The sequence below is a fragment of the Rhinatrema bivittatum genome, chromosome 15 (genome assembly GCF_901001135.1).
Source record: "Rhinatrema bivittatum chromosome 15, aRhiBiv1.1, whole genome shotgun sequence".
In the NCBI taxonomy this organism is placed as follows: Eukaryota; Metazoa; Chordata; class Amphibia; order Gymnophiona; family Rhinatrematidae; genus Rhinatrema; species Rhinatrema bivittatum.
In genome coordinates, this window is record NC_042629.1 from 4,919,572 (window position 1) to 4,934,164 (window position 14,593).

At 43.4% G+C, this 14,593-nt stretch overlaps 1 protein-coding gene across 1 annotated transcript in view; it reads left to right on the forward strand.

Moving 5' to 3' along the window:
- The window catches only part of APP (amyloid beta precursor protein), a 300,473-nt gene that overhangs the window by 38,875 nt on the left and 247,005 nt on the right, over positions 1-14,593 (forward strand). The window lies entirely within an intron of this gene.

The following is a 14,593-nucleotide window of genomic DNA, read 5'->3' on the forward strand; positions in this document are numbered from 1 at the left end:
ACAACTCTCTGGAAGTCACCTACAAAAAAACAGCCAACTACCTCACCAAAATAAAGCAACTACTAACCAACACGAGACTTATCCTAAACAATTTATAAAACACACTACAAAGGAGTGCTTCTACAAGTTACAAGTAATCAAAAAACTCAAACCGCTCCTATTCCATTATGATTTTAGATCTGTCCTCCAGGCCATTCTGTTTTCCAAAATCGACTACTGTAATTCCATTTTGCAAGGTCTCCCGGCTTCTACTGTAAAACCCCTCCAGTTGCTCCAAAATGCAATGGCGAGAATTTTGATGAATACCAATCGGAGAGCGCATATCTCTCCCATTCTAAAAGATCTTCACTGGCTCCCAGTACACTTCAGGATTCTTCATAAATCACTTACAATTATCCACAAATATATTCACCATCAGACCCCCCTTGATCTGCTACACCCCCTCAAACTGCACTCAACGGCCAGACCTTTAAGGGATGCCTACAAGGGATCCTTACATGTACCTCATATTAAAGCTGTACAACACTCAAACATCAGAGACCGGACATTCTCCATCACAGGTCCCTCCATCTGGAACGCCATGCCTCCAGACCTCAGGCAGGAATCTTGTCTACTAACTTTTAAAAAGAAACTAAAGACATGGCTGTTCTGCCGAGCCTTCCCCGCCACTAGTCCAACAGCCTGACTTAGAATTGTCCCAGCAATCATGTAAATAAACAAGCGCTAAATCATGTATATAAGTTATCATAAGGACGCTTACAAGTTATCATGAGGACGGCTCCTTGCCTCCCTCATATACTCCCTTGTATATTATACTCTATCTTCGTTCCCCTTCTTATTTCCTACTCCAAGTTAATGCATCCTTGTTATAATGTAACTTTATACTCCTTCAAATTGTCTCTTGTTATTGGTTGGTTATAGTTACTGCTTGTTCGATGTAAACCGAGTTGATTTGATTTGTATCAAGAAAGTCGGTATATAAAAGCCTTTAATAAATAAAATAAATAAACATTGATAAGACAGAAATAATCATGCTGGATAGAAAGAACAACCCTACGCACATACCACCACTCAACATAATGAATCAAAAGACGGCAATCTCCCCTGTCACCCATGCCTGCAACCTAGGAGTCATAATTGACAAGGAACTATCCTTCAAGAACCACATCGCCGCAAAAACCAAAGACTGATATCACAAACTCCTAACCCTATGACACCTAAAACCTTTCCTTTCCCCCAACAACTTCAGAACAGTCCTCCAACTACTCATCTTCTCCAACCTGGATTACTGCAACTCTCTGCTATTCAACTTACCGCTCACAACCATCCAACCTCTCCAAATCCATCAAAATACAGCAGCCAGAATACTCACAGGAACAAAAAAATACGATCACATTACTCCAACTCTCATTTCACTACACTGGCTCCCAAGAAAATACAGGATAGATTACAAAATACTATCCATAATACACAAAATAATATATGAAAAACAAACAAACTAGCTAAGTGCATCCATAAAACTCCACTCACCAAACCAAAACCTCCGTTCAGCTAACAAAGGTTTATTAAAAATTCCACCTGCTCATCACAAATTTACCACAACTCAGAAGAGAGCCATATCCCTAGGAAGCCCCGAACTATGGAACTCCCTCCCAACCAAACTGAGAACACAACAAAATTTAAAAACATTAAAAAAAGAACTAAAAACCTGGATGTTCACCAAAGCCTACCAAAACACCCTATGATGCTATGCTACAACCTCCCTCCCTACCGGCCCACATAAGCATGCTAAGCAATCCAAAGCACATAACCTGTACAATTTAACAACCAAACTATGTTTATAACGACTGAGATAACTATGTTAACAAACTTATGATTCTTGGAACACCCTGTTAAACATCGAAACTTTGTAAACTGTTGTGATGGCGAAACCGAACGATGGTATATAAAACCTGATAAATAAATAGATGTGAATCGGTTATTTACACTTTTGGATAATAGAAGGACTAGGGGGCACTCCATGAAGTTAGCAAGTAGCACATTTAAGACTAATTGGAGAAAATTCTTTTTGACTCATCGCACAATTAAGCTCTGGAATTTGTTGCCAGAGGATGTGGTTAGTGCAGTTAGTGTAGCTGGGTTTAAAAAAAGTTTGGATAAGTTCTTGGAGGAGAAGTCTATTAACTGCAATTAATCAAGTTGACTTAGGAAATCGCCTCTGCTGTTACTGATATCAGTAGCATGGGATCCTCTTGGTGCTTGGGTACTTGCCAGGTTTTTGTGGCCTGATTTAGCCTTTGTTGGAAACAGGATGCTGGGCTTGATGGACCCTTGGTCTGTCCCAGCATGCAATTTCTTATGTTCTTATTTTCTTAAGTAAAATTATTCAGATATAGCTGTAGCTGTGTCTTTTGGACATAACTCTGGGCTGTAGTACTGAATTTTGTAGCATTATTTTTGATGATTTTCATAGGTTTATCATATCACCATGGACTGAGAGTAGGGCTTTGGGGTTTTTCTTTTCTCATAGACTCTACTTATTTAAACATCAAAGTTTTTGTGGATTTTAACCTTTCCTGGTTCAGCCTTTCTATTTCTTATAGTAACTTCACTGCAACATATCCGTCCAAGAGACTCTGTACTAAGGTGAGGGTTGCGATAAGGAAATTATTGCTGATAGAGATGGGCCAAAATAGTAGAGTCACGGTCTAACACTTAGTTCCTAATTTTACTGGTTTGTTACTGTGATCACAATCCTGTCAGCCTTGCCCGGGGATGACAATTAGGTTATGGGGACGGTTTGCCACCATAAGCTCAATTTTCTGTTTTCTGGTTAAAGCAATGCCTTTTGCTCAAATTCCTTGCCTACAACACCCAGCCATGAAATGTTCACCAAGCAAGGGCGATAATGAGTCAGTAATGATGGCAGGACAGTTGTGCAAATCGGATGAGCCAAACCTCCTGTTTGTTACTGTGAAAAGCAACTTGATTGTTTTATGAGCTTAGCCTCTTCCTCTCCTGTGTCTCCTTTCTGTTTCCTTCGCAGGCAATTTACTTTCTTTTATTTCTCTGTTTAGCTCAAGTGGGGCCGATGCAATACAGTACACTGGTTAACCTGTGCCCTTATGCAATAAGGAGATTAGCGAGTCCAAAACTGTGTCCAACCCCCTCATGCAGCTAATCACATGTAAATTAATGCTGATGAGGCTATTAGCTATTCCCCCTCCCCCGATGCAAAAAAAAAACCAAAAAGTGCACCCGACATGCACATTTTTACCCTCAGAAATTAACCCCTGCCCCAGAACAGGCGTTAAGTTTTGAGGAGCTCCTAAAGTTGACAGAAAAGCAGAAAATACTGCTTTTCTGTAATTCCTCTGACTTAAAAAAAGGAGTTAGGTAAAAAAAATAAAATAAAAAGAGTGTTGGCAGTCAGATTAGGAAAAGGGACATTCAATTAACGTATTGATAAAATTGAGCATCCATTTTGCTAAATCACTGACAGCCACCTCTCCTGAGTGCCTGCTGCGGAGGAGGTGCTAGGGGCACACAAGTCCACTAGCGCCTCCTTTTTACTACGTTACATCGGGTGCCCCGGAGAGGGCTCAATCAAGAGCGCTGTTTTCCACGGGCCGATATGGCCTTTGATATGGCCTTTGATATGGCCTTTGATATGGCCTTTGATATGATATGGTCTTTGATATGATATGGCCTTTGATATGGCCTTTGATATGCGTAGGCCTCCTTCCTCCTCATTGTTTTTCCGATTCTCGTCCCTGAGCTCTCTCTCTCTTTTGCGTTTGTATGTGGCTTGATGCTGATGTAAGCTTATAATGGCAAAGTGGTGGCAATCAGAATAACAGGGGAAGCCTTAAAATAATCCCAGTATGAGTTGTCTTTTATTCCCAGTAATACTGGATCTTGACCAGTATGACATTTCAAATGCTGGTGAAAGATGCTCCAGAGCGATGAAGTAATTTCTCATATGCTGGAGGAGTCGCATAACTGGACATAGAAACATAGAAATGACGGCAGAAGACGACCAAACGGCCCATCCAGTCTGCCCAGCAAGCTTCACACATTTTTTTTCTCATACTTATCTGTTTCTCTTAGCTCTTTGGTTGTATTTCCCTTCCACCCCCACCATTAATGTAGAGAGCAGTGATGGAGCTGCATCCAAGTGAAATATCAAGCTTGATTAGTTAGGGGTAGTAGGGGAAGTAACCGCCGCAATAAGCAAGCTACACCCATGCTTATTTGTTTTACCCAGACTATGTTATTCAGCCCTTATTGGTTGTTTTTCTTCTCCCCTGCCGTTGAAGCAGGGAGCGATGCTGGATAAGCGTGAAGTATCAGTTTTTCTTCTCCCCTGCCGTTGAAGCAGAGAGCTATGCTGGATATGCGTGAAGTATCAGTTTTTCTTCTCCCCTGCCGTTGAAGCAGAGAGCTATGCTGGATATGCGTGAAGTATCAGTTTTTCTTCTCCCCTGCCGTTGAAGCAGAGAGCTATGCTGGATATGCATTGAAAGTGAAGTATCAGGCTTATTTGGTTTGGGGTAGTAACCGCCGTAACAAGCCAGCTACTCCCCGCTTTGTGAGTGCGAATCCTTTTTTCTTCTCCCCTGCCGTTGAAGCAGGGAGCTATGCTGGATATGCGTGAAGTATCAGTTTTTCTTCTCCCCTGCCGTTGAAGCAGGGAGCTATGCTGGATATGCGTGAAGTATCAGTTTTTCTTCTCCCCCATGAGCTGATCTGAGGACCACAAACTCTCTAGCTGCTGCTCAGTGATAGAGATACTTGTCTGTTGGCTCTTCTTATAAAAATGGCTTGCAAGGACTATCTCAATTTAAGCACAGCAGGTAGTATGATGTCACCAAAAAAGCACTTAACGCTTTATTTCTTCAGTCCCTCATCAGTTAGACTATCAGCATTTTCTCAAAGAGTCGAGTGATGCCCTGCTTAACGTAGTTGTAAGGTAGTAAGACATGGTCAGGTAGAAAGGACTGTCAAAGTTTACATTCCTATTTCTCCAAAGGAACACTAAGGTTGCATTTCTTTCTTTTTTTTTCTTTAAGTTTTTAAAAATTATTTTACCCATGTTTTATATCCCCTCCCAATTTATTTTAGCCTGGGAGCCTCCTCCTGAGATCCTGCAGTCCAGCCCTTACCCTTAATCTGACCCTGCATGGATGGTCCTCTTTGTTTGGGCCTGCACAACTGCCCCACCTACACTGTGTGGAAGAGTTTCCATGGCTTCCACAAGATGGCCTCTCGTCAGTAATAAAATTTGTTACAAGATGGCTGCATGTATTTCACAAATATTTAAGGGCCAATGATTCTTGCAACATCCAATGAATCTAGATTTATTTTTCACTGCTTCTGGTTTCCAAGTATATCCTGTAGCAGGAGTGCTTGAACACTTTTTAGACTCTGCTGTAAACTCCATTTCACCCCATGTGCATTCTGGTGCCGCAGTAACGCCAAAGCTTCAGCGATAGCTTGAGGAGAATTATATTTGTCTTTGCTAGCACTGAGCAATCTTCCTTTGTTGATATGATGGAAATGGGTTTATTAGGAAAGTTATTGGATTCTTATAAGCCATTTTGGCAGAGTGCCATGTTCTAGCAAATTCCTTACTTTTTCTTCTAGACTTGCTAATTGAAAATATTAACTAAACTCCCTTTTTAGTGAGACATAGTGATCTGAGCAGTAAAAGATAATGAGATTTGACAAGTTGGCTTGCGAGTGGGAATGTGCAGGTGTAATAAGGACTGAAAACTGTCAATTACCAAACAAGGAGGGGGATCTGTAATCACAGAACATAACGAAGGCAAATAAGAAATTGTGCATTGTCTGGCTCTGGAAGTATCTTCTCAACTAGGCTGCTCTTCATTAGTTTTCTCCAATCCCAGTCCCCACCGCTGTGAAATCTCATCATGCTGCTACCTGGGAAGGTTTACTGAGACTTGGAGTTGAATCTGCGGTGATGCCAAATCACCAAGCGGAGGTTTCTAGGGCACTGGAGGCTGTCTTATAAAAAAACGTCAAGAGGAAATCGAATTGCATTATACAAAGATTTCAGACGAGCCTAGAGAAATACCCTAAAAAAGCAGTTGCAAACAAAACAAGGGACATCATCTGAGATTAAGGGATTATAGATTCCATCCCTTTCAAAGGAAGGGATTTATTTACTTGTAGGGCCTTGGACAGAATGGGAAAAAGTTCTTGAATACAATTATGGAAAATGATGGCGTTCTTAGAAGAAAAAGATATTGGTGGTGAGATAACAGAGAGATACGCTAGGGCAAAAAGCTCATCCAGCAGTTTTGAGTACGTTTTCAGATTTAGGGATCAGGAAGGATTTTTTTCACTGTTATTGAATTAACCCCTAATACAGGGGTTCCCAGTTTTCCCTGTATTGCCAAGGAGAGAGGACCAGTAAGTAGGCAGAAAGCAGGTTGAGATCTATGGTCCTCTGGGGGTTTTTTTCAACTGTGCACAAGGAACTGTTGTAAAATTGCACATGTGTGTTTTGTGTGGTTCATTCTAAAATTTAATAAACCTTTATCCTGACATACCCAGAGCATGAACAGCTGAAGAGAAACCTCAGGGAGCAGATAACGCCATCTTATTATAACCACAGTGTAAATAAAGCTTACATAACTAAAGAATGAGCTCCGTGGAGGAGCCAGTGGCACCTGCTAGAGTCCAGGCTTGAAATCAGAATGAAAAGCTACAGAGTGAGTGGGGGAGGGTGACTGAGGCGATTGGGATCATCAAGAAGAGAGGAGTGCAAGTGGATCCTTCCTCTCTTGATCCTGGGGTGAGGGAGGAATTGGATTCAGACGACAACCAACATGACTTCTACGGTCTGGGGTATTGATACGCAGACATAAGGGAAAAAGCACAGGACTGCTTCTGCGGCCAAGTCCATAAGCAAAGCACATCAAGCAGCACTGTCTGAATTTTTAAGAAGACTCATCACCCAGTAAAAATGTTGCTAACAGTAAATTTTTTATGGTTTATGGTAAGGCTTGGGGATAACTGCTCAGAGCAGCAGTTGCTACCTTTAAGAGAAACATGAGAGTAATGTGCACGACGTGGCAGATACTACCATAAGCTTTCTGGGCAGACTGGAAGGACCATTTGTTCCTTTTCTGCCATCATTAGTATGTTACCCCTAATCCCCCTTTCCTCTGCTCCTGATTCTCCATCTCCTGCCCCTTTTCCATCTCTCTCCTCCCCATTCTCCAGATCCCTTCCCTATCCTTCAGGCCGATACAGTAAGGAGCGGTAGGAACAGGTGCGTTATGGCCGGGTGCACCCGCGTTTGCCGCACGCACAGTTCGGATCACCTACCGCTCGATACTGTATTAAAATAGCATGCAAATGCAAGCTGCGTCCGAGAAGTGTCCGTGAAGCGTTAGGCCCATGCAATTCATTTTACTGTATAGAGCGCTATACAGCGCCTATACAGTATCCTGGGTGCGTTGGTACCTGTCATTTCAAATGATGTTTGAAATGACAGGTACCAGGGGGGATTGCGAGTCCTCTCTCCCCCCCCTCCTGAAGCAAGGCAGCACGAAAATTAAAAGAAAAGTGAATAAAGTGTAATAAAAGTAAACTTACTGCATGTGAATTTTCTTTGAACAGTCCTCTCTCTCTCTCTCTCTCTCCTCCCGAGGCGCATACTGCGGCTCCCCTGCCTCCCGGGGGGAGCCGGCGTGAAAGCGGCTTCCAGCAGCCCCCGCCAGCGAAGGTGAATGCACTGCCTTGAGCGCCCAAATTGCACAGACAGGCGTGCATTCATTTACCTTCGCCGGCGGGGGCAGGGGAGCCAAAGCGGCTTCCAGCAAGCCCCCGCCGGCGAAGGTGATGAATGCAATTTGGGTGCTCAAGGCAGTGCATTAGCGAATGCCGACGTCATTCGTCATGACGCCAAACGTTGTGACGTCACGCCTTGAGCGACCAAATTGCACGCACAGGCGCGCATTCATTCACCTTCGCCGGCGGGGGGGCTGCTGGAAGCCGCTTTCACGCCGGCTCCCTCCGCCTGGATGAATGCACGGCCGCCGGCTCCCTCCGCCTGGATGAATGCACGCCCGCCGGCTCCCTCCGCGTACGGGCGTGCATTCATTCACTCACCTTCGCCGGCGGGCGTGCATTCATCCAGGCGTACGGGCGTCCATTCATGCACCTTCGCCGGCGGGGGCTGCTGGAAGCTGCTTTCGCCGCCGGCTGCCCCCGGGAGGCAGGGGAGCCGCAGTGCGCGCCTCGGGAGGAGGGGAGAGAGGACTGTTCAAAGAAAATTCACATGCAGTAAGTTTACTTTTATTATACTTTATTTACTTTTGTTTTAATGACATGTCGAGCCGATTTTTGCCCTGCTTCGGAAGGGGGGGATTTTGACCGGAGGCCCTGCCTATTGCTGTCACACCACACTACGCCAGGGTAAGGGTCCCGGGGGGGTGAGGGGGTCGTTTGCCCATGAAATTTCGTCTCTCTGACCTGACGCTCCACACTAACGCAGGGGTAAGGGTAGGTGGTAAGTTAGCAGGTTAAACGCGCAGCAAAACTACAGGTTAAAAAGGAGATAATCGGGGCGCACATTACTGTATGGGAGGGAATAGCTAATCGGAGCGTTTACATCTCATATACATGCTGCGGGCGGAAAGGGTTACCCGTTGATTTAAAGAAGCGGTAAGGATGAGTTAAAAGGGATAGTGAATTGCGGGTTGGACTTACGCGGCCAAATTGCGAGTACAAAGCGGGTTAGAAGCAGGGTAACCGCGGCTGCGCTTTACTGTATCGGCCTGCTTATTCTCTGTCCCCAGCACTAAGCATTCTGATCCCCTTTCCACCAAAAACAACAAAATGAATTTTCCAAATAAACAAGAAATGTCAGAAACAACTTTATTTTTATAAAGTAAAATACAAATTTACATTTTTCATGCAAATGTACCACATAATTGCCACAGGATTTAGAAGCATCACCACAGAATGTACCCTGGAATTGCCATAAGAAACTGGAGAATGTGGATGTAGCCAACAAATGGAGGAGATGTTATCCTGCAGGCTGCTGTTATATCATTTGTTGTTGCAAATTAGACTGATCTACAGTGCTAAAATAGAAGTGTACAGGATTTAAGAAGACCAGAGGCTCGTGTAAAAGCATTGCAGGAAGATTTTATTTCTTAGCTAAAGAATGAGCAGATATCCCCGAGGAGCACATTCCTTTGCTATCTCTGCTTCTTGGCTGCCTGCTAAACCTGTGCCTACTGCATAGAGTAACCTCTGGCCAAACTTGGGCCAGCACTGGACAAAAACATTGATTTGAACAAATGTCAGAAATGGGGTGTTTTAGACTGTTCTGCTGGCAAGCAGGATAATGAGTACATACTGGGGCGGATTTTAAAACGAGCGCGAATAGCCTACTTTTGTTTGCGCTCCAGGCGCAAACAAAAGTAAGCTGGATTTTAGTAGATACGCGCGGAGCCGCGCGTATCCGCTAAAATCCTGGATCGGCGCGCGCAAGGCTATCGATTTCGTATAGCCGGCGCGCGCCGAGCCGCGCAGCCTACCCCCGTTCCCTCCGAGGCCGCTCCGAAATCGGAGCGGCCTCGGAGGGAACTTTCCTTTGCCCTCCCCTCACCTTCCCCTCCCTTCCCCTACCTAACCCACCCGCCCAACCTGTCTAAACCCCCCCCTTACCTTTGTCGGGGGATTTACGCCTCCCAGAGGGAGGCGTAAATCCCCGCGCGTCAGCGGGCCTCCTGCGCGCAGGGACCCGACCTGGGGGCGGGTCCGGAGGGCGCGGCCACGCCCCCGGGCCGCCCCGGGCCGTAGCCACGCCCCGGAACGCTCCCGACACGCCCCGAAAACGCCGCGCGGTTCGGGCCCGCCCCCCGACACGCCCCCTCCGAAAACCCCGGGACTTACGCGAGTCCCGGGGCTCTGCGCGCGCCGGTAGGCCTATGTAAAATAGGCTTCCCGGCGAGCAGGGCTCTGAAAATCCGCCCCACTGTGTCTCCATTCCGTGGCTTCTCTTTCATGTAGCCCATACAGGGGTTTCTATGCTTTCAGCTGTCCCCAGAAGCCCTGGTGTTTTGTCAATGCCACTATCATTTCCTAGCATTTGGGGCAAAACATGACTCCTTCCTGGAGGAGTAGCCTTATAGTTAGAGCAGCAGGCTAGGAACCAGGATTCAAGTCACTTTACCTTCTGTTACCTCAGGTACAAACTGAAATTGTGAGTCCTCTGGGGGATAGGGTAATACCTCTAGTATCTGAAAGTTATCTGTTATGAAGGTCAACATACCTGCATGCCCTCCGAAACCTCCATCCTCCATATATATCACACCACAAATCAGAGGTCCTAAAGTCATTAGCCACACTTAATTATCATTTATTGAAAAAATATTTCTTGTAAATACATTCCATTTGACTGTTTTTATATTACCTACTAGGACCCTTACCAAACACTCTAAAATCACACTCATGCTTTACCCTAAAATACCTTCATTCATACCACACATATCACATTCATTCCCCACTCATTCTATACATAAAAATATATAAAGTGCTAGAAATTCCTTTGCATCGAATGCAATTACAATACTATATACATCATTTTTTAAATAATTTACAAACTAATCCCCCCATATACTTTTAAACATATGATATGAATTGCTCTTATATTACTGTAAATTGGTCTAGTCCTGCTATAAATTGATCTTGTCCAACGAGAGCCTCGTTTCGCCCTGACACTTAGGGCTTCTTCAGGGACGTAGTGGCTTTTAAAATCTAGCATACATGTTCATACTCAGTGGGTCCATTACATGGTATAGTGTCATTTCATATATCATAAACGTTCACAATCACTCTCTTTATTTCTCACTGTAGTCCTCAGGTCTCTCAATCTAGAACTGCTTCCAAACAATAGTGTGTGTGTGGCACTTCAATATACGTATGCCTGCTTGACTATCTTCAGGCATCGTATCACACTGACTCTCTCGCAAAATCTTTCACAGCTGTGATAGATTTCCCATGTTCAAATTTGTCAGCATCTCTCTCTGAGGCACAGCCCCCGCTGAGGAGCTAGGCTCTATGAATCCTTCAGAATCGGAGTAAGAGCAGTGTTTACCCTGTATTCATGAGAGCCCTAAGTCACCACGTGGATCACAAAATGAATCAATTGCAGGTCATTTGAGAATTTATAGATTGGGATCCCTGGGTTTCAAATTTTAGTTTGCAATTCTTGAACAGTAATAAAGAGTCAGAATGAGAGGCATGGGCTTAATCAGCATGAAGACTTTGCTGGGCACACTGGATGGACCATTTTGGTCTTTTATCTACCTTCATTTGTATTACATCCCTTCCCTGTGTGTTTTGCATTTTTACCTTATATATCAGAGGTCTCAGAGGTGATAAATTAGCCGCAGAAAGAAATCCTCAAAATTCATTAATCTTCATCCTTGCTTTACAAATCACTTTTTGGGTAGAATTGGAAAATACAATATACTCATGTATATAGGATTGATATATGATGGGTTACAGTTACAGGTTAAAAATCTAAAGAGGGCTTTGCTTATACAATTTGAAAATCCAAGCATGGTAAGAACTCTCCTGTCCATGTTGGGCGAGGCTGGGGACTGTTGACTCCCTCTTCCTGATGTCACTGCAGGCTGTCCTTAAATGGCATCCAGCCACAGAAGAGGAGAAGAGACTGGGAAGCAAGGTGCTAAGAGCTTCCATCTTGTGGCCTCTCTGCAGAAGGACTCCTGTGTTTTCCCCTTTGTTGTAATGCCAAGTGACACTGGAGACCTTTGACTCCACTCCCGCCTGCTGATGTTATCGCAGGCTATTCTTAAATGTCAGGTGGCCCAAACAGGGTTGTCTCTTGGGGAGCTCTGAAGGGAGTGGGTGGGGTAACAGTTTGCTTTGCTGGGTGTATGTGCTTTATTTGGGTAAGGTAATTTGTGGTGGGTGGAGCAATTGGGTCTGGTTGTTTTGGATGGGGAGCTTTAGGTCTTTGTAATTAATTTAATGTTACATTGATATTTTGCTAATGCTGACTTCCCCCCCCTAGTGAAAGTAGAAAATGAGTCAGTTGGTTGCCAAGGTTCTTTTTATGAATTGTTTTGTAATGATTTTTGAACTGTATGTTTTATGAATTATATTTAACATGTTTAATTTTTATTTATGAAATTGTAAATCACTCTGGGTGTTTGAGGGACTGTGAGGGTGGAATATAAATACAAGAAAAGATTAGATTAGATCCAGCTCACAGCATACAGGGTGAGCTCCATCCAAACTCAGGGGGTCGTCATTTATCAGTGCTATATGGCGTTTTCACATGCGTTAAGACATTTGCGCATGCGAAAACACCATAACGTTTGGTGCAATGCAAATGAGAAAAAGGGGAGGATAATGGGGCAGGAATTTTGGCCAAGTGGGCTGGGCTCACAGTTTTGCGAAGCTATATCGCACAGCTTTAACGTGAATTTTAACTACACTTTTTTCATTTGCGTAAAGCCATGCGATAGGGCTTTATCACGGTTGCGATGTTTTTCGCACATGCCGTTTTAAGCTCCTGGAGAGCCAGCTGAGCTATCAGGGCCTTCCTGGGGGGGGGGGGGGGGAAAGAGAGAAAGAGACTAGCCATAATGCCCTCACGCTAGATAGGTAATTATATCTCTATGGGAGATATAAATACTCTCTACCTGGGTAACATCAAGCTAGGTTGAGAGAACACTGCACAAATCTCATCTTTGGGTGAGTTTCCTCACTCCGAAAGTCAAGTCATCAAATCTTCACAAGAGAGCACTGTTCTGTTTGTATGTCTCACTTTGAATGTCAAAGTTGCCCCTAACCCCTACACTAATACCTAAACCTCACTTCGAGTTACTAGGTGGGCCTCCCATATAAATACCTATCTAGCTTATTTATTTATTTATTTATTAGCTTTTATATACCGCAGTTCCTGTATGAGATACAGATCGCCTCTGTTTACAGTAAACATTAACTTCGCTCGTAGGCTGTACATAGGACAATAGAAAACAAGAACAGTAAAAACTTGAGGGTATTATGGCTAGTCTCTCTCTCTCTCTCTCTCCCCCCCCCCTCTCCCCCCAGCTAGGCTCTCCAGGAGCTTAAACCTACTAAACATGGTCCCCCCAGTGGTTGTATGTAGGAAATACATCAATTCTGGCACTTATCGCAAAGTGCAAAAAGGTTATCGCAATTTGCGCTTCGCATAGTTAGCGCAAATTGCAATAAACTTCCTATTACCATAAAACACACCCTTTTCCTATCACATGCGATATTTAGTGCATTTTGATAAATCCAGGCCTCAGACACAAAAAAATCAATGTTCACAGGCACTGTTTCTCTATCTCGTATGCACTGCCCAGCGAACAGACAGAAAGCAATGCCTCTGTCTCTCTGTCACGGTAAGTGATACTGTAGCACTGTAGCAGTGCATGTCAGAAAAGCCCCTTGCCAATGCCGAAATTCTTCTTCTTCTTAAAGTTTTTCTTTGACACTAACAGAGCTTCTGAAAAGACAAGCTTTCTCTGAGAAAAGTAAAAGAGAAAATAGTTTCTTTGCACTTACTCAAACATTTCAGTGGATAGACATCAGTGTCACATGATCCTGATGGCAAGTATAGGCAAAAAGATTTGTGGGTACCCTAAATTCGTTTTGGGGATCCACAAATGAAAAAAAAAATTCAATCATTGCATTTTACCCATTTCTTCCAAATGAATGCACATCTCTAGTGGTGGTACAGTTGCTAGATGTTTTCAAGAAGAGATGGCAAAGTCAAACTATAGCAAGGCTCAAATATATCCTTAGGAAGGGGAAAGTAGGCAGATCAGGTGGGTCAAACGTTTCTTGCCAACATAACTATATTACTTTTGTTAGTTTTCTTTTAATTGAAAGGATAGTAATGCAGTAACCAGTGTATGATAGGTTTTCTACAGAGCATATCAGTCTTTGATTAAATTCTTCTGAGCAATACTAGTGATTTTGTAATAGATAAAATCATGGGCTTGTAACATAGATAAGAGGGTATCTTTGACGCTATAGTCACAAGTACAATAAGAAAAGCAATTTCATACTCTGCAAACAATCAAAAACCTTTTCCATCAGTGCAAGTCTTCTGTTATTTAAGACAGAGCACTTACTTTTCATACCACAGTAAACTATTACTCTGAGATGTGGAACAATAAATATTCTTTATAATGTGCAATAAGATGCTTCATTGGATTGTAACCTGTGACATTTTTTATTTATTTAGCATTTTTTTATATACCGAGGTATAGCATAGTTGCCTTCACTCCGGTTTACATATAGAACAACTTGTTACATTGAAAGATTTTAAACTTTAAATTTAACAATAGTGGGAAATGGCACCAAAAGAAGAGATATGAACAAAGAACATAGTGTAAACAGGGTAGATACACTGAATAGATAGGCAGAGATAACTGGGTTCTTCAAAAAGGAGGCATCAGTGGCTTGAATCAGTAGAGATTGTCCAAATGGAATATTTAAAGTTGGCAGTTAATGGGATTATAGTATAAAGTCATTGAGAGTT